Source organism: Rattus norvegicus, chromosome 10 (genome assembly GCF_021556685.1).
Source record: "Rattus norvegicus strain SHRSP/BbbUtx chromosome 10, alternate assembly SHRSP_T2T, whole genome shotgun sequence".
In the NCBI taxonomy this organism is placed as follows: Eukaryota; Metazoa; Chordata; class Mammalia; order Rodentia; family Muridae; genus Rattus; species Rattus norvegicus.
The window spans coordinates 10,103,335-10,130,000 of NC_141543.1; the positions used below are offsets into that span (position 1 = coordinate 10,103,335).

At 47.0% G+C, this 26,666-nt stretch overlaps 1 protein-coding gene and 1 pseudogene across 13 annotated transcripts in view; one reads left to right on the top strand and one right to left on the bottom strand.

The window, feature by feature from the left end:
* Positions 1-26,666, bottom strand: part of Snx29 (sorting nexin 29) — a 413,834-nt gene that overhangs the window by 242,872 nt on the left and 144,296 nt on the right. The window lies entirely within an intron of this gene.
* LOC148002744 (inactive tyrosine-protein kinase PRAG1 pseudogene) lies at positions 15,620-17,298 on the top strand (annotated as a pseudogene).

Genomic DNA, 26,666 nt, shown 5'->3' on the forward strand with positions numbered 1-26,666 from the left:
CAGCTATACCTCTCCTGGGCATATACCCAAAAGATGTCCTAACATACAACAAAAACACATGTTCCACTATGTTCATAGCAGCCTTATTTATAATAGCCAGAAGCTGGAAAGAACCCAGATGCCCTTCAACAGAGGAATGGATACAGAAAATGTGGTACATCTACATAATGGAGTACTACTCAGCTATCAAAAACAATGACTTCATGAAATTCACAGGCAAATGGATGGAGCTAAAAAATATCATCCTGAGTGAGGTAACCCAGTCACAACAAAACACACATGGTATGCACTCACTGATAAATGGATATTAGCCCAAAAGCTCGAATTATTCAAGATACAATCCACAGACCACATGAAGCTCAAGAAGGACAATCAAAGTGCAGATGCTTCAGTCCTTCTTAGAAGGGGGAACAAAAATATTCATAGGAAGGGATATGGAGACAAAGTTTGGAGCAGAGACTGAAGGAATGGTCATTCAGAGCCTGCTCCTCCTGGGGATCTAGCCCATATATATACAGTCAATAAACCTAGTTGATGAAGCCATGAAGTGCATGTTGACAGGAGTCTGATATATACAGGAGTCAGAGCATGACAAATACAAAGGTGAATGCTAGCAGCAAATCATTGAACTGAGAATGGGATCCCTGTTGGAGGAATTAGAGAAAGCATTGAAGGAGATGAAGGGGCTTGCAACCCCATAAGAACAACAAAACCAACCAACCAGAACTTCCAGGGACTAAACCATTACCCAAAGAGTACACATGGACTGACCTATGGCTCCAGCTGCATATGTAGCAGAGGATGCCCTTGTTGGGCACCAGTGGGAGGAGAAGCCCCTCGTCCTGCCAAGGCTGGCCCCCCTAGTATAGGGGAATGTCAGGGTGGGGAGGTAGTGGGTGTTTGGGGAGGGAGAACCCTAATAGAAGAAGGAGATGGGATAGGGGGCTTATGGGTGGGAAACCAGGACAGGGAATAACATCTGAAATGTAAATTAAAAATAGCCAATAAAAAAACTGAGCTAAGTCTAAAGAATTAAAAAAAGAAAAAGATAGGCTTTCATGTAGCCCAGGTTAGCTTCCAACTGCCTCTACAAAGACTGCTCTTGAGCCTCCTCCTCCACCACCCAGGAGCTAGGATTACAGGTGTGCAGTGCAGGAGCCCACCTAGTGCTTGGGCATTCGGGCCATCTTGCAACTACAGCTCTATCTCAGGCACAGCATCATTCAGGTCCAGAACACCCATCTCAGTCATGTGACATTCTCCCTGTCTCAGTCATGTGACATTCTCCCCGAATTTACTCCATGAAGTTCCACAGCTACTGTGCTGCCAAAGCCTCCTTAGAGAAAGCAGATGGTCTTTGCTTTGTGCCATGGTTCTTTCTGTTTTGGAATGTTTACTGTGCTACTATAGACGTGGCTTTGATGTATAGAACCAACTAGCACAAACTTTAACTTTTAGCCAAACGAAAGGCTCAAAGTAAAAAAAAAAAAAAAACACCATGGATAATACCAGGAAGTACATAATGGTCACAAAGTGTGAGGTGACATAAATGTATCACTATTTTGAAAATTAAAGGTCATTACTTCAAATGAAAAAAAAGAATTTTAGAAATCAAATAACTTGCCCAAGGTTATTAGTTTTGTCTGACCCTCCATTCCCTGTCCAAGTGACATCCAAGCCTAATAAGTTTGTATCTAGCTACGTGCACAGACAGATGTCCTCTCTGTGCCTCAGTTTACCTTTCTAAATAACAGCAGATCAAGGAGCCCTGGGGACTGATGCAATATGTACAGTTCTTCTAACAACATCTTGGGATGTCATGGCAGTGCCAGTGTTCAGATACATGGATTTGGGGTTACAGGACAGAATGGATCCCCATCCTTACTGAGGTGACATTTAGAATAGAGCTGTGGCCTTACAGGTAAGCAATACTGTTTGAAACTACAATGTACCCTATAAAAATAGAAGGGGTGGGAAGGAGGAGAGGGTGTGGTCTAGGAGGAGCCTGGGTGGCAGAATGTTTTACAGAAGAGTCTACACAACTCCCAGAATCAGGATGGAGAACTGGATGCACTAAGCCACCAGTGGGTCAATTAAAATGCAAATTTGATTCAGAGGGGGTGAGGGCTGGAAGTCTGCATTTCTAACAATGTTCTAGGCAGGCTGCCAGACCCAAAACTAGACCAGAGGATAGGGCTGGGGAGACCCAGGAAGCTAGAAAGACTACAGCCAGGAATGAATCATGAAGGCCCCTGAGCCAGGATAAGGAATGGGAGCAGCCAAGGGAGGGTTTGGGGGAGAATGTGGAGCTATGTGAGAAATCCAGTATGGCTGTAAACACAGCAGATAAGCCAGCTGACTTCTAATGGCCAACCACTGCAGCCATCCAGCCAAGAAGGATGGTGGCCAGGACTGAGAGGACTGGGTAGCAGCCACAGAGGTGGAGAGAAGTCCAAAGGTCTTCATCTACAGGATTCCAGACCATCTTGCCAGCCAGCTGTCACCCGATCTGCCTGCTGGCCACCCTGCATTTTCCTTTCAAAGCTCAGGGGAGATGTAAATCATGGAGTAGGTGGCAGCAAGTGCCTCTCCTACAGCTTCCAGTGACTGCAGTAATTAATGTGTGCAAGTCAAAGCAATTACGCCTGCCGGATGTCAGAATAAACAACCAGAAACCCCAGACAGCACCATTCAAAGAATAATTACTCAAAACAAAACCAACGAACCTGTTAAGTGCATTTGGTAATTCTAGCATCAAAACACCACAATGAGACACATCTACAAAAATCTGTTCTCCTGGGCCAGTCAAAAGCTTGGCTTAAGGGTACCTCAACTCTACTAGCCAGTGATACTAAGTAGACATCACATCTAACCACACCCAGCTACTAGAAGACAGTGACTGAGGCCTGGCTACACAAGACCGTGAGGACTACCTCAAAGGAACCAGCGATGACCAGCCGGCTGCCATTTTAGGCTTTCAAGCTACCTTATGATGACGACAAACTGTTTGTGATTAAACCTCTGTTTCTCAAGGACTAGACTATACTCCACCTGTAATCTTAACTACAAATGTTCTGTACTGCCTGTTCCAGGAAACAGCAGCCAGCCTTTGTTTCAAAAGGTCATCATGGTCACTTGTTGTTATGACCACCTGTTGTTATAACTACTTTGCAATCATATTTTTGTTCCAAATTGTAATGACCATCTTGCAACCCTACCTTTGTTTCAAAAGCTTGTTGTAACTTGTTTTGACCACCTTGCTATGTTCTGCTCCTTAACCCCACCTATTCTGCCCACCAAAGCACCCATTTGGAAACCCCTACCCTTTAACAAGCCTTGTCTTCTTCACACCCACTGTTGACTTCTGGAACCTGCCTTAGCCCATGTACATGAATAAAAATCTTGCTTTAATTAATTGCTTGCTTTAGTTAATTTGGTCATGATGATTTGGCCTGGGAATCTTTCTCCTCCCATCTTTGGATTTAACAAAAGGCACCTAGTTTAATGGTGCTGAAAGATATTCCTAGCAGTCAAGATCTCTGTAAACTATGCTATCAAAGCTACCGTCATATACTGCTAGACTCCAGCAGACCTCCCCCTGTGAAGGCTTTCTAATCCTGGAGTCTGCTGTTATGACAACACACATTTTGTAGTACCCTACCAAACACTGCTGCAGTCACACCTTTGTGCAGTTCTGTGACAACCCGGAGCCTACAATAAGCAAGGGCTGCTGCAGGAGAAGGGCTGTGGAGGCTTAAGTGACAAAGTGAGGCTAAGTATTCTTCCTAGGAAATGACAAGAGCCAGGGTTCAAACTGGCAGTTCTGACTCCAGATAGAAGGGAACTAGCCCTCCATACTACCTTTGTCATACAGGGAACAATCCTAAGAGGGTCACAGATTTCCAGCCAGTTTCCATCATGGTTACAAGACCAGAGTGGCAACAGATAATGGCTGAGGATGCTCTGTTCAAACTGGTGCAAGTTTATGGAGCTCCTCCTCCACAGATATGCTCTCCAGGCTGGACCCTCACAGTCCCTCCCCGTGCCATGCCTTCTGACTCCTGCACCATGGCACACATGATTTTCTGTCTGGAACTCAACACCTTGTCAAACACCCATGAGCCTCACAGGCATCATCCCAGGGGATACTCACACAGTTGAAAACTGGCCAAGGACACCCAAGGACGGACCTGGGATTGCTTCATCTTAACAAATCAAACCTCCTGTGGGGGGTGGCAAGGGGGCGGGGCCTTCCCTTCCTGAACAGCTCAGCTCCAAAGCCAGGAGGGGTGAATTATTTAAAGGAGAGCTGATCAAATACCCAAATTTAGCCGGGTGGTGGTGGCAGCACAAGCCACTAATCCTAGCTCATGGGATTATCTGTGAGTTTGAGGTCTCCCCAGTCTAGAGTGAGCTCCAATTTAAACATGGCTACCTAGAAAAACCTGTCCAAAATAATTAAATTTTAAAAAGTAGCCAAATTTATCAGACCATTGAAGGCAGGCTCTTGCTACTCAAGGAAAATACTGTCAAAATTCAAGAGATTGTGGTAAACTTATGAGACTGTCACAAAGGAACATAGTAATATCCTCACTGGGCAAAGCTGGGGCGATTTGACCACTGAAATGGTTTTGCAAAATAAACTGGTTGCCATCTTTAAAAATGGCAAGGTCCTAAGAGTGAAAAGCTAGAGAGAGATGGCAATTGCATGGGCCACTCTGGTGTCCATTGTCCTGCAAGACAGGAGAGCTCTAGGACAGACGCACTGCAGTGCAGTATCCAAGTGTGAGGAAGTGCTGCCTGCTGACCCTCAGCACTGCACTGCAGTGCCCAAGGAGAATGCTTCACTTATGGGAAACGCACATTAGTATATAAAGGGTAGACACTAGAAGAACAACTCAGGTTCCCAGACCCTTCCGGGAACCACATTTCCTGGAGTAGAATCTGGAATTTCAACTTTAACAAACCTCCAGGCACTTCTGAGTCACCCTCTGCATCCACTCACTGCCATGAGCCCTCCTGTCACACTACATGGGTGACAAGCACCCAGCAGGAGCAGCGTTCTCCTTTAACTGCTGCCCAGGACACAAGAGGACATAAGAAGTCTTGGGCATTTTCTTTTCTTTCCAGATTCCTCAAATAACACAACATTCAAGGGCTTCCCAGAGACTCAGACTTCTCTGCTGCTCTGTGACTTGACCAGTGCAGCATCGTCTCCTTAGAGAGACTTGGGGGCGGGGGGAGGGGTATGGGAGGGAGAGGGAAAACGTGTGCTTAGATTCTAATGCCTTCTCTCTTTTCCTCACAATATTCCTAATCCCTTCTATCAAACCCATCTCGCCTCATTAGTCGCCTAGTAAGTTCTAGTCAGAATGGCAGGCTGGGTCCTACACTCCAGATCCAGTCAAGTAAGCAGACCAAACAGCGTCAGTAACTCAGAGATAATGAATGACAGACGACACACCTCAGACGATCCTGAGCTCAGAACCCTCTTCCTCAGATACATCCTACCTGTGTCCTCGGAAAGCACGTGTCACCTCTCCTGGGGCTGGCCCCGGTCCCTGAACCTAGGGAATTACCTTTATCTGATTAGTTGGGGGTCACAGCAGCCTCCTGCTGAACAGGGCTTTCTTAGGATCCAGTTCTAGAAGCTACTACAACCATGTCACAACCTACATTTGCTAAAAACAGTAATTCTGCCTGCTGTGGATGTAAACTAGAGAAGAGATATGCAAATGACACTTCGCCCAAAAATAGTCTCAAAGCCACAGCCTACAGTGGCCAGAGCCATGGTGCAAGAGAGTATACTCCTGTCCAGGGGGACAGCCATTACAGCAGCAGACTGCATGAACTCAGCCCTGCTATGGTGGGTCTGCGGACAAGTTCACATTTCTCATGCAATGCCAAGACCTTCAAACCTGGGTTTGCTGTTTTAACATGTGTGACTGCTAGCCTCGTAGGCCATAAGATGCCACATCTATTCCTGACGCTGACCTTCTGGAATTAGCTTTGCCACCTGTGAGACCTGAAGTCTACTTGGTAGTTGCTGTCCCTTTATTAGGCCAAGACAAAATGAATTAAGAACCTTTAAAGGCCTGTCAAAAACAAATAATCTAAATGAAATCATAAGCAAACAGCTCACAAACCCAAATTATGCCTCTGACCAGAAGACAGGAAAACCAAGAAAACTTTCCAGATTACAAAAGTGTAAAGGTAAGACATTCAAGCGTTGGGCCTGGCAGAGAACACTGTCTGTCGCTGAAGGCTCAGTGAGTTCGACTGATGGAATGGGACCATGCAGTGCTATGGTTTAGACATGATGTGTCCCCAGAGGGCCCTATGCTTGCCAACAGATGGACTCCTGGGAAGTGCTCCCTTCTAAAAGCTTTTCAGGAGCCAGTACACAAAGCCCTGATGGCATTCTGGAGGTAGGGCCTCACTGGAAGACGCAGGTCGCTGAGACCATGCCCTGGACAGACATATATTCTGTTCCCATTCCGTTTGTGTCTCTCTGGCTGCCTGAGGCCTTTCTATCTCTCTGTAACACTGAAACCACAGGGCCAGATGATGACCGACTGAGACAACTGAAATTGTGAGCTAAAATACATTTTCCTTCCTCTGAGCTGAGTATTTCAGAAATTTCCCACAGTCACAAAAAGTTGACAAACATATACCAAGCATCCTACACAGTAACACCACACAATGCTCACTTCCTGTATGTTACACCCGTACTGCAGTCACGATGATGCTGCAGTGCTCACTTCCTGTATGTTACACACATACTGCAGTCACTGATACTGCAGTGCTCACTTCCTGTATGTTACACACATACTGCAGTCACGATGATGCTGCAGTGCTCACTTCCTGTATGTTACACACATACTGCAGTCACGATGATGCTGCAGTGCTCACTTCCTGTATGTTACACACATACTGCAGTCACTGATACTGCAGTGCTCACTTCCTGTATGTTACACACATACTGCAGTCACTGATGCTGCAGTGCTCACTTCCTGTATGTTACACACATACTGCAGTCACGATGATACTGCAGTGCTCACTTCCTGTATGTTACACACATACTGCAGTCACGATGATACTGCAGTGCTCACTTCCTGTATGTTACACACATACTGCAGTCACTGATACTGCAGTGCTCACTTCCTGTATGTTACACACATACTGCAGTCACTGATGCTGCAGTGCTCACTTCCTGTATGTTACACACATACTGCAGTCACTGATGCTGCAGTGCTCACTTCCTGTATGTTACACACATACTGCAGTCACTGATACTGCAGTGCTCACTTCCTGTATGTTACACACATACTGCAGTCATGATACTGCAGTGCTCACTTCCTGTATGTTACACACATACTGCAGTCACGATGATGCTGCAGTGCTCACTTCCTGTATGTTACACACATACTGCAGTCATGATGCTGCAGTGCTCACTTCCTGTATGTTACACCCATACTGCAGTCACTGATACTGCAGTGCTCACTTCCTGTATGTTACACACATACTGCAGTCACTGATACTGCAGTGCTCACTTCCTGTATGTTACACACATACTGCAGTCATGATACTGCAGTGCTCACTTCCTGTATGTTACACACATACTGCAGTCATGATACTGCAGTGCTCACTTCCTGTATGTTACACCCGTACTGCAGTCACGATGATGCTGCAGTGCTCACTTCCTGTATGTTACACACATACTGCAGTCACGATGATACTGCAGTGCTCACTTCCTGTATGTTACACACATACTGCAGTCATGATGATGCTGCAATGCTCACTTCCTGTATGTTACACCCGTACTGCAGTCACTGATACTGCAGTGCTCACTTCCTGTATGTTACACACATACTGCAGTCACTGATGCTGCAGTGCTCACTTCCTGTATGTTACACACATACTGCAGTCACGATGATACTGCAGTGCTCACTTCCTGTATGTTACACCCATACTGCAGTCACTGATACTGCAGTGCTCACTTCCTGTATGTTACACACATACTGCAGTCACTGATTCTGCAGTGCTCACTTCCTGTATGTTACACACATACTGCAGTCACGATGATACTGCAGTGCTCACTTCCTGTATGTTACACACATACTGCAGTCACGATGATGCTGCAGTGCTCACTTCCTGTATGTTACACACATACTGCAGTCACGATGATGCTGCAGTGCTCACTTCCTGTATGTTACACCCGTACTGCAGTCACGATGATGCTGCAGTGCTCACTTCCTGTATGTTACACACATACTGCAGTCACGATGATGCTGCAGTGCTCACTTCCTGTATGTTACACACATACTGCAGTCACTGATGCTGCAGTGCTCACTTCCTGTATGTTACACACATACTGCAGTCACTGATACTGCAGTGCTCACTTCCTGTATGTTACACACATACTGCAGTCATGATACTGCAGTGCTCACTTCCTGTATGTTACACACATACTGCAGTCACGATGATGCTGCAGTGCTCACTTCCTGTATGTTACACACATACTGCAGTCACGATGATGCTGCAGTGCTCACTTCCTGTATGTTACACCCATACTGCAGTCACTGATACTGCAGTGCTCACTTCCTGTATGTTACACACATACTGCAGTCATGATACTGCAGTGCTCACTTCCTGTATGTTACACACATACTGCAGTCATGATACTGCAGTGCTCACTTCCTGTATGTTACACACATACTGCAGTCACTGATACTGCAGTGCTCACTTCCTGTATGTTACACACATACTGCAGTCACTGATACTGCAGTGCTCACTTCCTGTATGTTACACACATACTGCAGTCACTGATACTGCAGTGCTCACTTCCTGTATGTTACACCCGTACTGCAGTCACGATGATGCTGCAGTGCTCACTTCCTGTATGTTACACACATACTGCAGTCACGATGATACTGCAGTGCTCACTTCCTGTATGTTACACCCATACTGCAGTCATGATGATGCTGCAGTGCTCACTTCCTGTATGTTACACCCGTACTGCAGTCACGATGATACTGCAGTGCTCACTTCCTGTATGTTACACACATACTGCAGTCACTGATGCTGCAGTGCTCACTTCCTGTATGTTACACACATACTGCAGTCACGATGATACTGCAGTGCTCACTTCCTGTATGTTACACACATACTGCAGTCACTGATACTGCAGTGCTCACTTCCTGTATGTTACACCCATACTGCAGTCACTGATGCTGCAGTCCTCACTTCCTGTATGTTACACCCACACTGCAGTCATGATGATGCTGCAGTGCTCACTTCCTGTATGTTACACCCACACTGCAGTCATGATGATGCTGCAGTGCTCACTTCCTGTATGTTACACCCACACTGCAGTCATGATGATGCTGCAGTGCTCACTTCCTGTATGTTACACCCACACTGCAGTCATGATGATGCTGCAGTGCTCACTTCCTGTATGTTACACACATACTGCAGTCATGATGATGCTGCAGTGCTCACTTCCTGTATGTTACACACATACTGCAGTCACTGATACTGCAGTGCTCACTTCCTGTATGCTACACCCGTACTGCAGTCACGATGATACTGCAGTGCTCACTTCCTGTATGTTACACCCGTACTGCAGTCACTGATGCTGCAGTCCTCACTTCCTGTATGTTACACGCGTACTGCAGTCATGATGCTGCAGTGCTCACTTCCTGTATGTTACACCCACACTGCAGTCATGATGATGCTGCAGTGCTCACTTCCTGTATGTTACACACATACTGCAGTCATGATGATGCTGCAGTGCTCACTTCCTGTATGTTACACCCATACTGCAGTCACTGATACTGCAGTGCTCACTTCCTGTATGCTACACCCGTACCGCAGTCACGATGATACTGCAGTGCTCACTTCCTGTATGTTACACCCGTACTGCAGTCACTGATGCTGCAGTGCTCACTTCCTGTATGTTACACACATACTGCAGTCACTGATGCTGCAGTGCTCACTTCCTGTATGTTACACACATACTGCAGTCACTGATGCTGCAGTGCTCACTTCCTGTATGTTACACACATACTGCAGTCATGATGATGCTGCAGTGCTCACTTCCTGTATGTTACACACATACTGCAGTCACGATGATACTGCAGTGCTCACTTCCTGTATGTTACACCCGTACTGCAGTCACGATGATACTGCAGTGCTCACTTCCTGTATGTTACACACATACTGCAGTCACGATGATACTGCAGTGCTCACTTCCTGTATGTTACACACATACTGCAGTCACTGATGCTGCAGTGCTCACTTCCTGTATGTTACACACATACTGCAGTCACGATGATACTGCAGTGCTCACTTCCTGTATGTTACACACATACTGCAGTCACTGATGCTGCAGTGCTCACTTCCTGTATGTTACACACATACTGCAGTCACGATGATACTGCAGTGCTCACTTCCTGTATGTTACACACATACTGCAGTCACTGATGCTGCAGTGCTCACTTCCTGTATGTTACACACATACTGCAGTCACTGATACTGCAGTGCTCACTTCCTGTATGTTACACACATACTGCAGTCATGATACTGCAGTGCTCACTTCCTGTATGTTACACACATACTGCAGTCACGATGATGCTGCAGTGCTCACTTCCTGTATGTTACACCCATACTGCAGTCACTGATACTGCAGTGCTCACTTCCTGTATGTTACACACATACTGCAGTCATGATACTGCAGTGCTCACTTCCTGTATGTTACACACATACTGCAGTCATGATACTGCAGTGCTCACTTCCTGTATGTTACACACATACTGCAGTCACTGATACTGCAGTGCTCACTTCCTGTATGTTACACACATACTGCAGTCACTGATACTGCAGTGCTCACTTCCTGTATGTTACACACATACTGCAGTCACTGATGCTGCAGTGCTCACTTCCTGTATGTTACACACATACTGCAGTCATGATGATGCTGCAGTGCTCACTTCCTGTATGTTACACCCATACTGCAGTCACGATGATACTGCAGTGCTCACTTCCTGTATGTTACACACATACTGCAGTCACGATGATACTGCAGTGCTCACTTCCTGTATGTTACACACATACTGCAGTCACTGATGCTGCAGTGCTCACTTCCTGTATGTTACACCCACACTGCAGTCACAATGATGCTGCAGTGCTCACTTCCTGTATGTTACACCCACACTGCAGTCACAATGATGCTGCAGTGCTCACTTCCTGCCACACTGCAGTCATGTAAGGAAGTATCCATGTATGAAAAGTGTTTAAGGAAAAAAATCATGATGCTTGCTTTTAACTTGACTACCTACACTACAAAAGGTTAGGTGGGTAAATAAGACACACATATATGTAGACAGATAAATGTGTCCCAATTATTATAAAATATTATTAGTAACTAGTGACCCAAGCAAAAAAAATGGGAATTATTTTATTATCTTTATAATTATTTTATAAATCTAAAATTACTTCATAATATAAAGTTTAAAAAGAATTTCTTGGCTCAGAAGACGTCTTGGTTTATAAAAGCTTGCAACATAAGCATAAAGATCTGAGTTCATTCTCCAGAACCCAAATAAAGAGCTAGGTACGGCAGCAGGCCCCTGAGATCCCAGAGACAAGAGAAACCCTGAGTTTGCTGCCCAGCCAGTCTACCCAAACCATGAGTCCCTGGTTCAGTGAGAGACCCTGCTTCACGCATAAGGTAGAGCGCTGAAGTGGAAACTTCTAGCGTCTTCAGAAAGTCAGTTATGTCCAATGATGTTTTGCTAGGCACACAGGTGAAAGGCTGTTTTCCTGAAGCAGACACAGGGGAAAGATGTTTTCCTGGAGCAGACACAGGGGAAGGACCAGTGAGGACGGAGTATAACTATGAGTATAACTATGACCCACAGACAGTGGGAATGGGAGCACTGCTCTGCTCTGCTCTGCTCTGCTCTGCTCTGCTCTGCTCTGCCTCGCTACTCTTCACTAACATCAAGCATGTATTGGTTCACCTTACAGCTTGTGGTAACGGCCATTGAGAGGGGATTCCTGTGCTTTAGCAGCTAAGGCAATTGGTGAGCCTTGCAGTTTCCTCAGCACTGGACAGCAGCTGCTGGTTTGTGAGTGGTGTCTGCCTGCAAGAAGACTGGGCTGAAACTGCTGACCGCATTTGGTGTTTGCTATGGGACTGAACTGCTGACAAAGAACACTGAGCTCACCTACAGAGTGCTATTGCCAAACAGGTCTGCTTCCCCCATAGCCTAATAACTTTTCTCTTCCACCCATCTGGTGAGTGGTTGTTGACTGTTATTAAAGTAGGTTGGAAAAAACTAATGTCTACAGAGAACAACTGACTCAGACACTTGATCTCAAGCTCTGGCTTCCACACTCACGCATGCTGAAGTTCACACAAACATGAATCCCTCGGGAGAGAAACACCAGCACTCCCACCGCTGCGTGTGCTCCTCAGAGGGGGATTTATAATAACGGTCTAAACACGAGGACTTCAAGATGAATTAAATGTCTTATACTAAAAAGAATGCTTTCTTGACAAATGTAAGTACAGCATAGCAAACCTGAGGAGCCAAACCCTAAGCCACACAGCCCTCTGTGACAATGCAGGCTGTCAGGACCCAGAAACCACTGGAGGGCAACTGGGAGATCAGATTGCTCTTCTTCTCTTGCACCCTGCTCTTGAGGAAGGCGGGAAGGACCAGCTGGAAGGGCATACACACAGTCAGTGTTCACGCTGCTGCAGTGCTGGCAGGCTGAGACATACTATCTGAACACCAAGCTGAAACTCAATTTGGCTTTGGAACAAATCATAATAGTCTCATCAAATCTCAGCCTCTTGAGACCACAGGCTGAGAGTAGACTGTGAATGAAGGAATAATGTTAAAATGATAATAATAATAATAAAAACAAGATGCAGCAGTGGAGGCCACACAGCAGACACAGAAATGCTACTGAAGAGAGTGTATTATTACAGCACATGAGCTGGAACAATGGGTCAGAGGTTCTCGGGCTTACGTAAACCTCAGAGGCGCAAGGAGTTTCCAAATAGGTGCAAACAATTCAAGACTACTTCACCTAAAGATCTGGGTTCATTTTGAAAAGGCCATGAGCAAAAGCTGCCTGGGAAGTCTTGCAATGACCAGGTTCAGGCTGCTACCCCTTTAGACAGGGAAAGTGCCTCCCCTAGTTCCTCCTCCAAAGACACTCTTCTTCATCCCTCAGACATGCACAGTTCCTCACTTCTGTGAGCCCTGTCTATGGGCATTCCAGCCTGAGACCCCTACTGGGCAGAAAATCTGGGAGTGTGACAGGCTCCATGAACAGCCTTGGGCTTGGAATTTTAGGACTAAAGCAAGGGCTTAGCATAAAAGTAGTGAACTAAGCCACCACAGCATGGCCGCTCAGACATACTCATTGCTATTGCTGCAATGGCAGCCCCAGGGATCTAGCCAAGTGAACCACATTTCTAAGGAACAATTATTTTCCCCTTGACATCGAAAGACTGCAAGAATTGGCACAGCAACATAAAACCAGACTCCTTCAGCTGTTTGTCACTAATGTTAGTTGGCACACAATTAGAGCCCCTCTCTGCTGTGTTCCCTTTAACCCCCAAAGTTGAAGACAAATTATTAGGAAAGTATGCTAGGTGTTCCCAGACAGAGTGATGCGAGCTTCTGGGCTCCAGGGTGCATAAAGAGAGCTCACACTGTGGGCTTCAGACATGCCTGGGACAGAAGGACGCCCAGAAGCCAGCTGGGCACAGTAAGGATGCAGCCCAAGAGGCTGGATGGCATCTGTTAGAAAAGCAAAATGAAACTCTGGAAAAAGGCTGCCTGCAGAGGGCCCCATGAGTTCTGACTCCTTAATACTAAATCATAACATTGCTGCCTCTTGGCCATGGCCTCTTTAAAAGCAAGAATGTAGGCTCGCCCAACCCTGCATTTCCAACACAAAGCACAGTGCACCAAAAGAGCTCAGACCGAAGACTCAAGGCAGCCCAACCAAGAGCAAAGTACAAACCTTGCCTAGCTCCTGATCACCATACAAGGCACATTAGGAACACTTAAGGGATTGTGACTGTTCAACGACAGCCCTGCTATCAGTTATCTCAGCCACGCAGTGACGTTGAGGAAATGAGAAAGAACATCCTTGTTCTGGGAGATCAGTGCTTCAGGGGTTAGGGAGCAAAAATAGCAATGTTGTTGTTTTGACTTTTTGTCAACAAAGTCAAGGTCATTTGGAAAAAAGGAACTTTGATAAGAAAACGCAGCCAACAGATAGATGGCCTGCAGGCAAGTCAGTGGGGGCATTTTCTTAATCAATGATTGATGTAGAAGGGACCAGATCACTGAAAGCAGTGCCACCCCTGGCGGTGGTCTTGAGTTATGTAAAAAAAACAGGTTAAGTAATCTGCAGCGGACCAGCCAGGGGGTAGTACACTTCAATGACCTCTGCTTCAGTTCCTGCCTCCAGTTTCCTGCCTTCTCTTTATGATGGAATGTGCTGTCAGCTGAAATAAACCCTTTTCCTCCCCGAGTTGTTCTTGGTCATGGTGTATACAACAGCAATAGAAAGCAAACTAGGACGATGTGGGAAAATCCTTTCAAATATTCATATAATGATGTGTGTACCTGCATGTGTCTGTACAGGAAAAAAAGACTGAAAGTAAACATGTGTAAAGTGTGTAAAACACAAACACCTCTAGCACTGGAAACCTGTGTGTCATTACAGCAACGCCTGCCAGCAACACCTAATGGAAGGAGAGTAAGTTTTGGCTCAGCGACTTGGTTCCCAGTTTGAGGGAATTTTAGTCCATTACGGTAGATGAGGCATGGAGAGGTTCACTGTGCCGAGAAGATACGGTAGAAGCTGCTCACATCAAGGTACACCAAAAGGCAGTGAGCAAGGTAAAGACACTGGTAAGCATAACCTTCAGATGAACACCCTGCATGACCAACCATGCCAGTCACAACCCCCCAAAGCATCGCCCATCACCTGCTGGGGAAAAAGCATCCCCAACATGAACTTAAAGGAAAATGTCAGATCCAAACCAGAAGATCTGGTAAACTTAGGTGTCAGCTTAAAGTCTTCAAAGTAAAAAGTTAAGGAAAATTTCAACATGTTTTATGAAGAATTAATCCACATACAAGATTCATGATGACATTTCTCTGTCACCGAGAGTGACAGGAGAACCTATGTCACTCCTGCCCTAAAGCTTAAGGAGTCACTATTGCCCCTACCCCAAAGGAGCCACCAAAGGACTTGGCTGGGCAGCGGCTCTAGGGAGCCTGCAGACCTGATGCTTCCAAGCACCAGGATGAGCTCTAACCCTCAATAATCAACTGGCCCATTACCAGCCGCCTGCTTGCCTTCCAGGTCCCCTCTGGCAGTTTCCTTACATCGTGCTTTGTCTGGGGGAATTATTATTAAGGGAGGATTTACTAGTGTTATTTAAACTGCCTATTTAGAAAAGGATTCTGGAAGACAGCAGTGACAGCAGCAGCATTTTTGAGTCTTACATTAGAATAAATAAAAGAGTAAAGCAAAGCCCACGGATGGCACCTACAGCCGCGGATGGCGCCCTCAGCCACGGATGGCGTCTAATGTGGATCTAGAGGCAGGTATTGGAACACAGGTAGCAGCAGAGTTAGAACCCAGCTGTCCGTACTGATCTAACTTCCTGCCAGACACAATGGTGTTGTCACCGGTGACCCTGCCAAGTGTCCCCTACCACCTCCTCTTCAGCCATGGACTGGAGGGAGCTAAGATACCAGACTAGGGAGAGAGGAGGAAACGGATACTGCAGACCATTCAGACTCCTCAACCAGCTCCTCCTCCATCTCACTGATGGCTCCTCTGGGCAGAACAGCAAAACTAATGCTGGGATGAGCAAATCCGCTTCCTTTGCCTATGACTTCCTGAAAGACACAGGCAGAATAGAGGCATCCTCACTTCCTCCCCACCTCCAAAGTCAGGCCCCTGTTAAAATGAGCAAGAGCTGCTCCGACGACGACGCGAGACAGTGAGCCAGAGCACTGCAGAAAGCCTCGGCCTCCCTCAGGGGGCCCGAGTCAGCTTCACCACAGACAGGCTCCCTCAACACGCTAGCCTTGGACTCCAAGACCTGCAGTGGAGGCCCAAATATGAGCCAACTCAGCGTCAGTGGGGAAAACACAGGCTCCCATCCCTTTTCCATCAGCTCCACAGAGGGTGTGTCCCCCAGTGGTCCTGTGCAGCCTCCTCCTCCACCCCAGAAAAAGACAGTGAGCCATGCAGCCTCTTTCCCTGAGGGCTTCTTCTGCACCCAAGCTTCCCCTAAGCAACAGACAGCTAGTCCCAAGCTGAACCTAAGCCACTCAGAAGCCCGTGTTTGTGCCCGTGATGACCCTCCTTTTAGCTACTCCTTGAACTCTGAAAACCATTCCCACCATGTCTTCTCCTCGCCTGGGCCTTTGGAGAAAGCTTTCAAAGTCAGTGCCCCCTGGGCTCCAGCTCTGGGGTGGGCAAGCAGCCAAAGCAAAGGTGACTGTGGAAGTCCCAGTCTCTAGTGCAGAGCAGCCACCCACCTCGTCTTCCCGGCTCGGTGTGTCCAGCCAGGCCTCCGGCAGCAGCGAGGACGAGGGCACCTATGCCAAGCTTGGTGGCCTCTACACATAGTCCCTGGCCCACCTAGTGACCAAGTGTGAAGACCTCTTCATGGGTGACCAGAAAAAGGAACTGCACTTCAAGGAGAATAACTGGTCACTCTTCAAGCTGATATGCAATGAGCCTTCTTGTCACTTGGGGAATGCAATTTGCTACTACACCATCTGCTCTGAGGCCCCTGGCAACACCTATGCTGTGAAGATCTGCAAAACCCCAGAACCCGAATCAATCTCATATTACAGCTTGTCTGTGCCCATGCACTTCAAACATCCAGCAAGCCTGAAGCCTTTGAGGCTGCAGCATGCTTACCTCCCTGACACACCCAGCCAGGGCCTTGTGCCGCACTCTCACAGCCCCTGGTCACGAGTGGGACTGTGTGGTGCCCGTCGCCTGGGAGGTGCTGCACCAGCCAGCCTCCAACTACGTGCAGGAATCTATGCTAGCCATCGGCAGCGCCTGCTCCACCAGTGCTCCAGGATCTATGCTCACCCTCAGGCAGAGTCTGAGGTTTATGCGTCTACAGCCCTGCCACAGGCCTGAGAACTGAAGGAGCACAGGATCCGATGCCAGGCCCTGTGCCCAGAGAACCTGCTGCTGGCACACTGCAAACCCCAGGGCTTCCCCTGAAAGACTGAGGGTGTCGTTCCACACACGCCGGCCCCCTCTCCTCACAGAGTCCCCATTCCTCCACAGCACCACCCCCATAATTATGTTCAGTTCTAGCTTCATGCAAGGTCCTGCAGACAGTTCAACCAACAGAACATAGCTTAAACTCCTCCCTCACTGCCCCATTAGGGAGTCTCCTCACCCTTTTTTGTCAAGCTGTTATCTAAAAAACAACCTCCAAAATAAAAAAATAAAATGTCTTTAAATAAATAAAATCCACTAGGAAGCGCAAGGCCCTGGGTTCGGTCCCCAGCTCCGAAAAAAAGAACAAAAAATAAATAAATAAATAAATAAATAAATAAACAAACAAACAAACAAATAATCCAAAGCCCATGATGGCATTTACAATGGGACTAGAGGCAGGGCCCATGCAAACCCTGCAGTTTAATTAGGCCAAGGCAGACTAACAGACACAGGCCTAGGTAGCACCAGTACAGATGGATTACAAAGGACAACTGCTCAAAAGCCTGAGAGGTCACCAAGTCAGCCATTCAGCACATAGGTAAAGGCTGCTTTGGAACCAGAAAACAGTGGAGTGCAAACCGACCGTAACCCCCCAGTGGTCTTGGTTCCCTTCCATGTTGAGGAAGCCCCACAGTAAGAAAAAGGCCACTGAGATGGAGATGTGGCTGAAGAGTGGAGAGGTACTAAGGATGAAGGGAAGAAGGTATCCAATGATAGGGGAGAGGAGAGCAAGCCCAGTCGGTTCAGGGAGCAAGTGGTTGTGTTCCTGGAAATGACAGAAGACAGAGCTCTGGTCCCCATACCTGTGGTCCTCCTGCCTGGCATAGCAGCACTCAGAGGCGCCAAGGCAGAAAGAGAGCAGGTGCAAGGCCAGGCTGGACTGCAATGGCTACTACCTAGGCTGACCTGTGCTATATAGCACAACTCTGACTTAAAATGAGAAGAGGTGGAGGAAAAGGGAAAAGGAAAGGAAGGGAAGGAGGAAGAGAAGAAGGGGGAGGATCACCTACAGGTAATAAAAATATACCAAAAATACCCATGTAACTGCAAACTTCTATTTCAGGACAAGCCGCAAGACAAAGTACAGATGACGCGAGCCACTGAAGATTAGACAGTGCAGCGCTGAGGAAGAACACAGGAAACAGAAAACCACTGGGGAAGTGAGAAGCTGCAGGGATCACTGGAAGGCACAGACAACAGCAGTCTCCATCTAAGTGGGAAGGACGTGGGTCCACAAAGACCGGAGACAAAGTAGCAAGTGCTGGAGGCAGGCAAATGAGACCTTCCACACAGAGACAGGAGCCCTGGGAGAAGACAAGAGGAATGGCCACCCGACTAGGAGCAAATGCCTTAGTTACAACAAAGTTTCAAACTACCTGCCCCAGAGCCTAGGCTATACCTAGGAATATTGACTATGAGGGACATCAAGATCTATTCTAAGAAAATCACCCTGCCTCAGGGAAAGAACGGTTCTGGGTCAAGTGCCCTCTGAGGGGGAGTTAGATTAACCTGCTCTGAGAGCAACACTTCAAATAAATGCCCTGGCACTTTTCAGACACAAGAAAATGGGATCTAGAGATTGGAAATGAACAGAGCCCCCTGCTTGAGGCTGCTGCCGGCCTCCCCTGCAGGCTCAACCACAGAAGAAGCTGGAGGGGCACGGACGCCTCACACACCTGGCAGTGAGAATAAACTTGCGGAGCTGGGCGAATGCATACCACGGCCTGGCAGTAGAGATGCACGCGCTGGCTGTGTGCTCTGGTAACGGGCCCTGAGGTGAGGAGGGCAGGACAGGCTCAAACAGGACCTGTCACCTCTAGGTACTCATTAACATGTTGGTAGTGAGCTTGAGACTGTTTTTCTGAGACTTTATATGTATGCACAGGAATACATACACACATGGGAACACATACTTAACATAAAATATCCGATGGTTTGGGATTCAGAACACCAAATTCACAGTGATAGGGTTGTTTGCTTTACACTCACCCACTGAGCCACCTCACCAGCCCAACCTTTTATATTGTATTGGCATCTTCTGTTCCCCTCATAAGAACTCACAGGATGATATCATGATGACACACCAACACATTTGATTCAGACCATACACACAGGAGTTCTCAGAATACTCAAGCTGATATGCAGCGACTTAAAACATTAGTGTGGCTACCTAGACACACATACTTCAAGCCGTTTATAAACACAACTCTACACTGAGAAGGAAGCGCCACTCAAGTTAGACTGGATTGACAAACTTTGATAACGTGGTGTCCATATCGATCAGCGACCACCATTAGACCACTGGCTTTGGCAGTCACATCTAAGAAATGAGCCCTCCTTCCTGCACTTGCTTGTGTTAGGAGTTTTGACACAGCAGCAAGAGGAAGGGACTAATATAGTCAGCAGTTCCCATGAGGGTGGGGAGATGAAGCCTGGGACACAGACTGTGGATAATCACTGGGAGGCTCTGCTCAGTAGCTAACAAACAGCTGACTGAGAAAGGGAAGACCAAGCTTGGCCACCCAGTGCTGTCCTGACAATGAGGGCCTACATGCCATGTGACGCTGTTTATCCCAATGCTGACCACCATGCTTCTGAGTTTCTGATGACAGGCACTCATCACACCATGACTGACTGAATGTACAGAAGTTATGAAGCACTGCTAAATGACGCACTTACTCATTTTTGAAAAAATGGCTGAAAGCAGGGCTAGAGCCGTGGCCCAGCATGGATGGTATAGTATTCACTAGCATGACCAGAACTATGGGTTCCACCCAAGGAAAAGAGGAAAGAATGTGGGAGGAAGGATGAAGGAGAAAAAAATAAAGTATTAGCACTATAAATGTATTAAAATATTGGCCTCGTGGTAGATAGCTGATTTGTAACATCGACAGATCTCATCTTGATAACGCTGTTTATAAAATGACAATAATTGTGCACCACTACATCCCAGGCACCAAAACGAGACAGGCTACTAGGAATGAGAACAAGATCAGTGAGGGCTGCTCCTGAGATGGATGTCTTTATGTAAGATCCCGCCCAACACATAGCCCCACAAGAGGAGAAAGAGCACAGGACAGTCATGCTTGGAACCAGAGAGAGATAGGATCCAACCACAGGTGTCATCTATAAAAATCCAAATCACCCAACCAAGCACCACTACACCCTAGTACACAACGAAACTGTGCTGTAATCATCTAGCTACTGGCAACGGCCATATCCAAAAGAGCCAAAACTGAGATGAATCCCCACACTCTATCCTAGGGTCAGCAGTCTTTCCCATCAACTACTGCCTTGCTCACAACCTGAGAACCAGAGCTTGAGATCTAGACCCAATGTAGTCAATCCCCTGACATGATTAAAACTAAAGTAACATGTGTATTATTGTATAGATAGCATCATATTACATATAACATACAGTATATATAACTCCTGGGACATATGCACACTCTGTACTACAGAAATGGATATCAAAGCATAGGAAGATTATGGCTTATCCCAAGATTCAAGCTAATAAAGAATACAGCTTTAGACCCAAACCTAATGAAAACCTATGCACTCTCAGTCTAGTTTCACTGCTATAACAAAACACAGATATAAAAACTGGAAGCCCAAGACTCAAGTGTCTGGTGTGATTCCTCCTGCAACTCTTTCTTTGACTTATAGACTTCCGTTTTCTGCTGCAGGGTATTTGATCACATTGTAAACCCCAAGATTGGAAACTGGAAAAACCTGTTTCTTGTTGTGGTGTGGCTCAGACTTACCCCACACCTCTAACACAAGAGCTTTCTGTAAACAAAATCAACCATAGGTCAAGTGGTGTGCAGCAAACAACCAGTTGACAGAAATGGACTGGAAACCCCAGGAAAGACAAAGGAGGTCTTGAGCTGAAGGGTATTAAGACAGTGTGAAGAAGGAGCAGGAGCCTTTTCCTTCAGGATGTCAGTGGAGGAGAAAGGTCAGCTGAGCGCTTTCGCTGCCTCTCTGAGCCAGCAGGCTTAAACCCAGCATCTGACTCCCAAGTCTTCATTTGGTAAGTTGGACATTTGGAATTCTGTTTTAAAAACAGCAATCTTCTCATCGTGTGGCCCTGGGGCCCTCTGAGTGTGAGCCTTGGCGTCTCTTCCTACTTATGTAAGGACAATTCAATGGATACCAGCCCTGTCTTTATGGCCTCGATTAACTTTGTTTATCTCATTAAGGGTCCAACATCCAAACATATTCACACTGGGAAGTGGAGATTCAACATATGAATATAGGAGCAGAGTTTAGTTCATAACAAATAATGACCAACTTCTAGCAGAGGTCGATGCCTGCTGTAAACTTACAAGAAAGGAAATAGCAACCTAGTAACAGGACAGAGATAATGCAGACGGCCCTGGAACCCATAAACAGAGGAACTCCCAAATAATATTCCCAAACCAGGCTCCTTTTAGAAGTTACCAAAGCACTAAGTGAAAAATAATTAAAATTTCTTTTTAGATCCCTCAAGAGAGAGTCTGCTAAGCTATTTACTGGCCCTCCTTACCTCAGAGACAAAAGAACTGGGTTTTAAAAGTACTAACAATATTTCTGATTTATAGAATCCATTTTCTCCCTCCAAAGAGAAAGAGACAGACACAAAATTTCCTTAACATGCTGCTTACTGAAGCGAAGCAGAGTACTATGCTGATTTCCAATGGGCCACATGACACATTCCTCTCTCCCTTCCTGTTCATTATGCAAGGCACCCATAGTGTTAAGTGTGTGGGAAATAAACTCCTTATGGTCTATCATCCTACATCCTACATGGTCTATCTGTCCATGTTAATTCCTCTTCCAAGCCCAGCCTGGGTCAACTGCAGGTCAAACTGCTGCAGAGTTGGCCAGAATCCAGTGACAAACCCTTCTACCTCAGCTGCATGGTGTTCATTCTTTCTCTCTAGACAGAAGCCAAGGCTGAAAACCTCAAGGCCTGTGTCCGGCCAGAACAAACCTTCTACAGGCACCACTGTCGTCAACACACAGGATCTCTCAAAGGGGGTTGCTGCTCCCTACCATGTATATCCCATAGTCCCAGCAACCCAGGATCACAGAAGAGATGCTCTGGCTACCTCTTGGAGGATGTCCCCAGTCAGGGAGGTAGCACGGTATCAGCAGAGAAGCATGGGAGGGCTGTTAATGTAAACAGAGCAGAGTAAGAAGAGCCTACCCTTGCCAGCAGAGAGAAGAGCTTGGTTTCCCTTCGTTGACTCTGAGAGTAGCAGGGACCCAAACTTCCAAGAATTTCTAGCCCCATAAAAGTTTGCAGACTGCAGCCCATGTCACACCTACCAACTGCCTAGTCTCCATGTGCTAATTTGTCAACTTGACACGAACTAAGAAATAGCTGGGAAGAATAGTCTCTGTCAGACTGTCCTGCAGGCATACTGTGGGACATTCTCTTGATTAATGACTGATATGGGAGGAGAGGGCACAGCCTACTACAGGCAGATACATAGTAAGACTCTTTATCAAAACAAGGAAGCAAAGAGAGCCATGGAGAACAGGCCAGCAAGCAGCTTCCCTGCATGGTTTCTTCTCTGCTCCTGCTTGAGTTCCTGCCTTGGCCTCCCTCAGGTGCTGGCTTGCACCCACACAACTATGCCAGGTACCCTCTCTAATACTGGATGCCATCAAGATTTACAGTTACAAGATCATACAGCATCTCCAAGCTGTATGAATGCCTCTGACTTTTTAAGATCACAGCTTTCTGAGATGTAATCTGTGCTGCTGCTATAATGCAGTCTTTGGATGGACCTACTGCTGTCCTCAGAACAGCTAGGTCTTCTCGCCAAGGGCCTCCATAACTGGGTGTGATAACTGCTCATTCTGTCACAGAAGGACCCTCTTCTGAGTAACCAGCCACTCCTCCCAGGCATTTGTATTTAATTTTCCCCCAAATGCACATGACAGACAAGCTACGTAGAGTATATACCATGGGGAAGACGAAGGAAGGAGGCTCTGAGATGGCCATGGGGAAGCCATGCTTGGTACTTTCAAGTGCAGACACTTTTAGGCCACCTACTCTCCTTCCAGTATTGCTCACCTATGCTTGCTCTGTCAGGAAGCCCGATGAATCCACTGGTTCCCAGAGTTAGGCACAGTGGAACTGTTCTTTTCTCTCTGGTTAGGAATTTCTGAGGATGGATAGGTAGGTGTTCTTCATAACTCTCCGGGAAGGGATTTTAGCAACAGTTCCAATACTGTGGCTTCAAGCTCTTGGAAGAAGCCACAGTTATACAGAAGAGCCTGCAGGCTGTTGGCACTGGCTAACCACGATATCTCAACTGGAGGAGTTTGAATGTTGCAGGAGGCAGAGCTAACTGGGTTCTTCACTGCATTTAATAGCCATCTATCATTAACTGCTATATCTGCCCTGAGATCTTCATAACTGCTACATGAAACCTCAGGAGAGCCACAAAGCCTGAGGGACCTCCAACTTCTACCAATTTTATATGCTAAGAATGCGCCAGTCCCTAAACCCACTAAGAAGATCTCTGCTGTCTGCCTGACGCCCCTACAGATAGACAGTGCGAGCACACTGACTCCTGTCTTCTGTCCTGTGATGTCTCCTGTAGTGGAGTATGTTGTATAAGGTAACCCAGTTCTCATGTTCCCAGCACGAATGCTGCCGTTCACATTGGCTCACAATAAACTATTACTATGTCCTTTACAGAAGAGACAGTGCTTCATGTTGACAGCAGCATGACTCATTTCCACCACATACATTAGTGGCTTTTTAGTACTATCTTAGTTTGGTTTCTATTGCTGTCATGAACACTGTAATGAAAAGCAACCTGGTGAGGAAAGGCTTTTCACCCTCAGTCCATCTGTGAGGCAAGGCAGGGAAAGAACCTGGCAGAAGCCCTCTCCACAGCTGGCTCAGTCTGCTGGGTATTACCTGGGACCACCTGTGCAGGAGCAACACTGTCCTCCAATGTGCTATGCTCTCCCACACGAATTATTAATATCAAGAAAATGCCCCACAACTTGCCTAAAAGGCCTATCTATTGGAGGAATTTTTCTTAGCTGAAGTTCCCTCTTCCCAGATGACCCTGGCTATGTCGCCTTAGCAAAAACAGAGCCAGCACGGGCACACACGTGGGGTTACGTAGCCATCATGTCTAAACCATTTTCATCACCTAAGAGGCAGCTCCATCCCCGACACTCAGAGCCTGCCTCCACAGACTTGCTCAGTCGCAGGGACACTCTCCTGGAGGAACACTTCCCTGTGAATGAGTCGTGCTGTGTGGTGGATACAGCCCGCCTCACCCAACCCAGTGCCAAGGATCAGTCCTCTTTCAGGATGACGAGGCCAGTAAGAAGTCAATGTTCACTGTGAAAGCATCCACGTCGCTTCTGTGCCTTGCTCAGCCTCCTAAAGAAGCTCCTCAGACAGCAATCTACCCAAGTCAGAGAGATGACTATGTAATGCTCTAAAAATAACTCAAGATGTCATTGCCACACAGTTCTAGCAGCTGAGGTGAAGCAGGGGTGTGGTGGGGTGGAAGGTGGGAAGCAGCCCTGAGAAGTCCCCTCTGAGGAGGAAACAGAGCAAGAGGTGGCTGGGACTCTAAGGCACCCTCTACCAGGGCGCCTGTCAGCCTACCTCACCAGGGGAATGCAGCATTGCCTGGGTGACCCTGTCAAGCCAAGGATGTGGGGACTCTGCAGCGGGCAGCACAGACACAGGAAGCAGCTCAGGGCACAGAGCCAGCCAAAGTTGGCTTTGCTTCCCCAATGTGCCCTTCCCACGGTACTCTGGCCAACAGGGGTACTTAAACCAAGGAGACTTAATGGTCCCTTAATGGGGTCTGTGATGCTTCCATACCAATAAAAAAAATTCTTTGGTGTTTTAAATTTAAGTACAAAGGCCAGAAAATGAGGGTGGGAAAAGAGATAATTTAGTTAATGGTGTTAGGCAAAACCAAAATAATACTGTTTATGGGCTGGGGACACGACTCAATAAGAACACTTGCTGCACTGCATGAGGACCTGAGTTCAAATCCCCAGTACATCAAAAGTTGGCTGTGGGCAAACACATGCTGTCCCAGCACTGAGGAGTAGAAACAGGAGGATCACAGGTACCTGCTGCCTGCCTAGCACCAGATCCGTGAGAAACACTCTCAGAGAACTAAGGCACAAAGCAACAGAGCAGGCCACCTGACACCTCCTCTGGCCTCCTAGTCATGTACACATGTGCACACGTGAGTACACACAAACACATATCTATTTATGTTGAAATCTTGATCAAATCTCATGGCCACATACATAGCTCCATGCCTTCCCATGTGTCATATAAATTACCTAGACTCTTAGTCCAGCCAACCCAGGAACTAGGACCTCCTTTGCTTGGAAGATTCCTCTGCCCCACACCTTTGCTGGCCCCATCTTATCAGCTCCTCTTAGCCATGGCCAAGCTCCCTCCTCGAAGTTCAGAAAAAGTGTCTTCAGCTTTCTCAGCTGTGCTCCAGCCCTGCTGGCAGCTATACAATAGTCTAGCTCAGTGGTTCTCAGCCTTCCCAGTGCTGCGACCTTTTAGTCAGTTCCTCAAGTTGTGGTGACTCCCAGCTGTAAAATTATTTTTGTTGCTATTTCATAACTGTCATTTTGCTACTGTTATGACTCTCAATGTAAATATCTGTGTTTTCCGGTGATCTCAGGCAACACCTGTAAAAGGGTCATTCGACCCCAAGGGGTCAGACCCCACAGGCTGAGCATTGCTGGTCTAGGGGCCTGGTTCTTTGTTCAGCTAGTATCTATGGTTGCTCAATAAGGTCTTCTGTTCCAAGACACTGACCTCCAGAGTTATGGTGTAAGTACATGTACTTGTGCTCCTCAGGCCTACAGACTCCTCCTTCTACCCTCATCAGTCTTACACCATTTCTATCAAAGCAGCCACCTTGGTCTCTAACTTCCCCAAGCCCTACACTCAGGCACTAAAGTCCTCTGCATTCTCCTGTCATAGCAGCCTTGGCTCTTCCTCTGGAGGACATATCAGAAATATGTGTGAGAATGGGTGTACAAGTGTGTGTGTGTGTGTGTGTGTGTGTGTGTGTGTGTGTGAGAGAGAGAGAGAGAGAGAGAGAGAGAGAGAGAGAGAGAGTGAGAGTGTGTATGTGTGTCTGCATGAGAGAGACCGAGCGGGTGAGAGGAAGAGGTGAGATATGATCACTTCTTCCTCACCAGGATTCTCTACTTCACTGCTGCTTCCCAGTATCTTGTCTTGTCCTGTCTGTCTGTCCTTCCTTCCTTCCTTCCTCCCTTCCTTCCTTCCTTCCTTCCTTTTTGAGACCAGGTGTGGGGGGAGACCTAAAACTTTCGATGTAGGTCAAGCTGGCCTT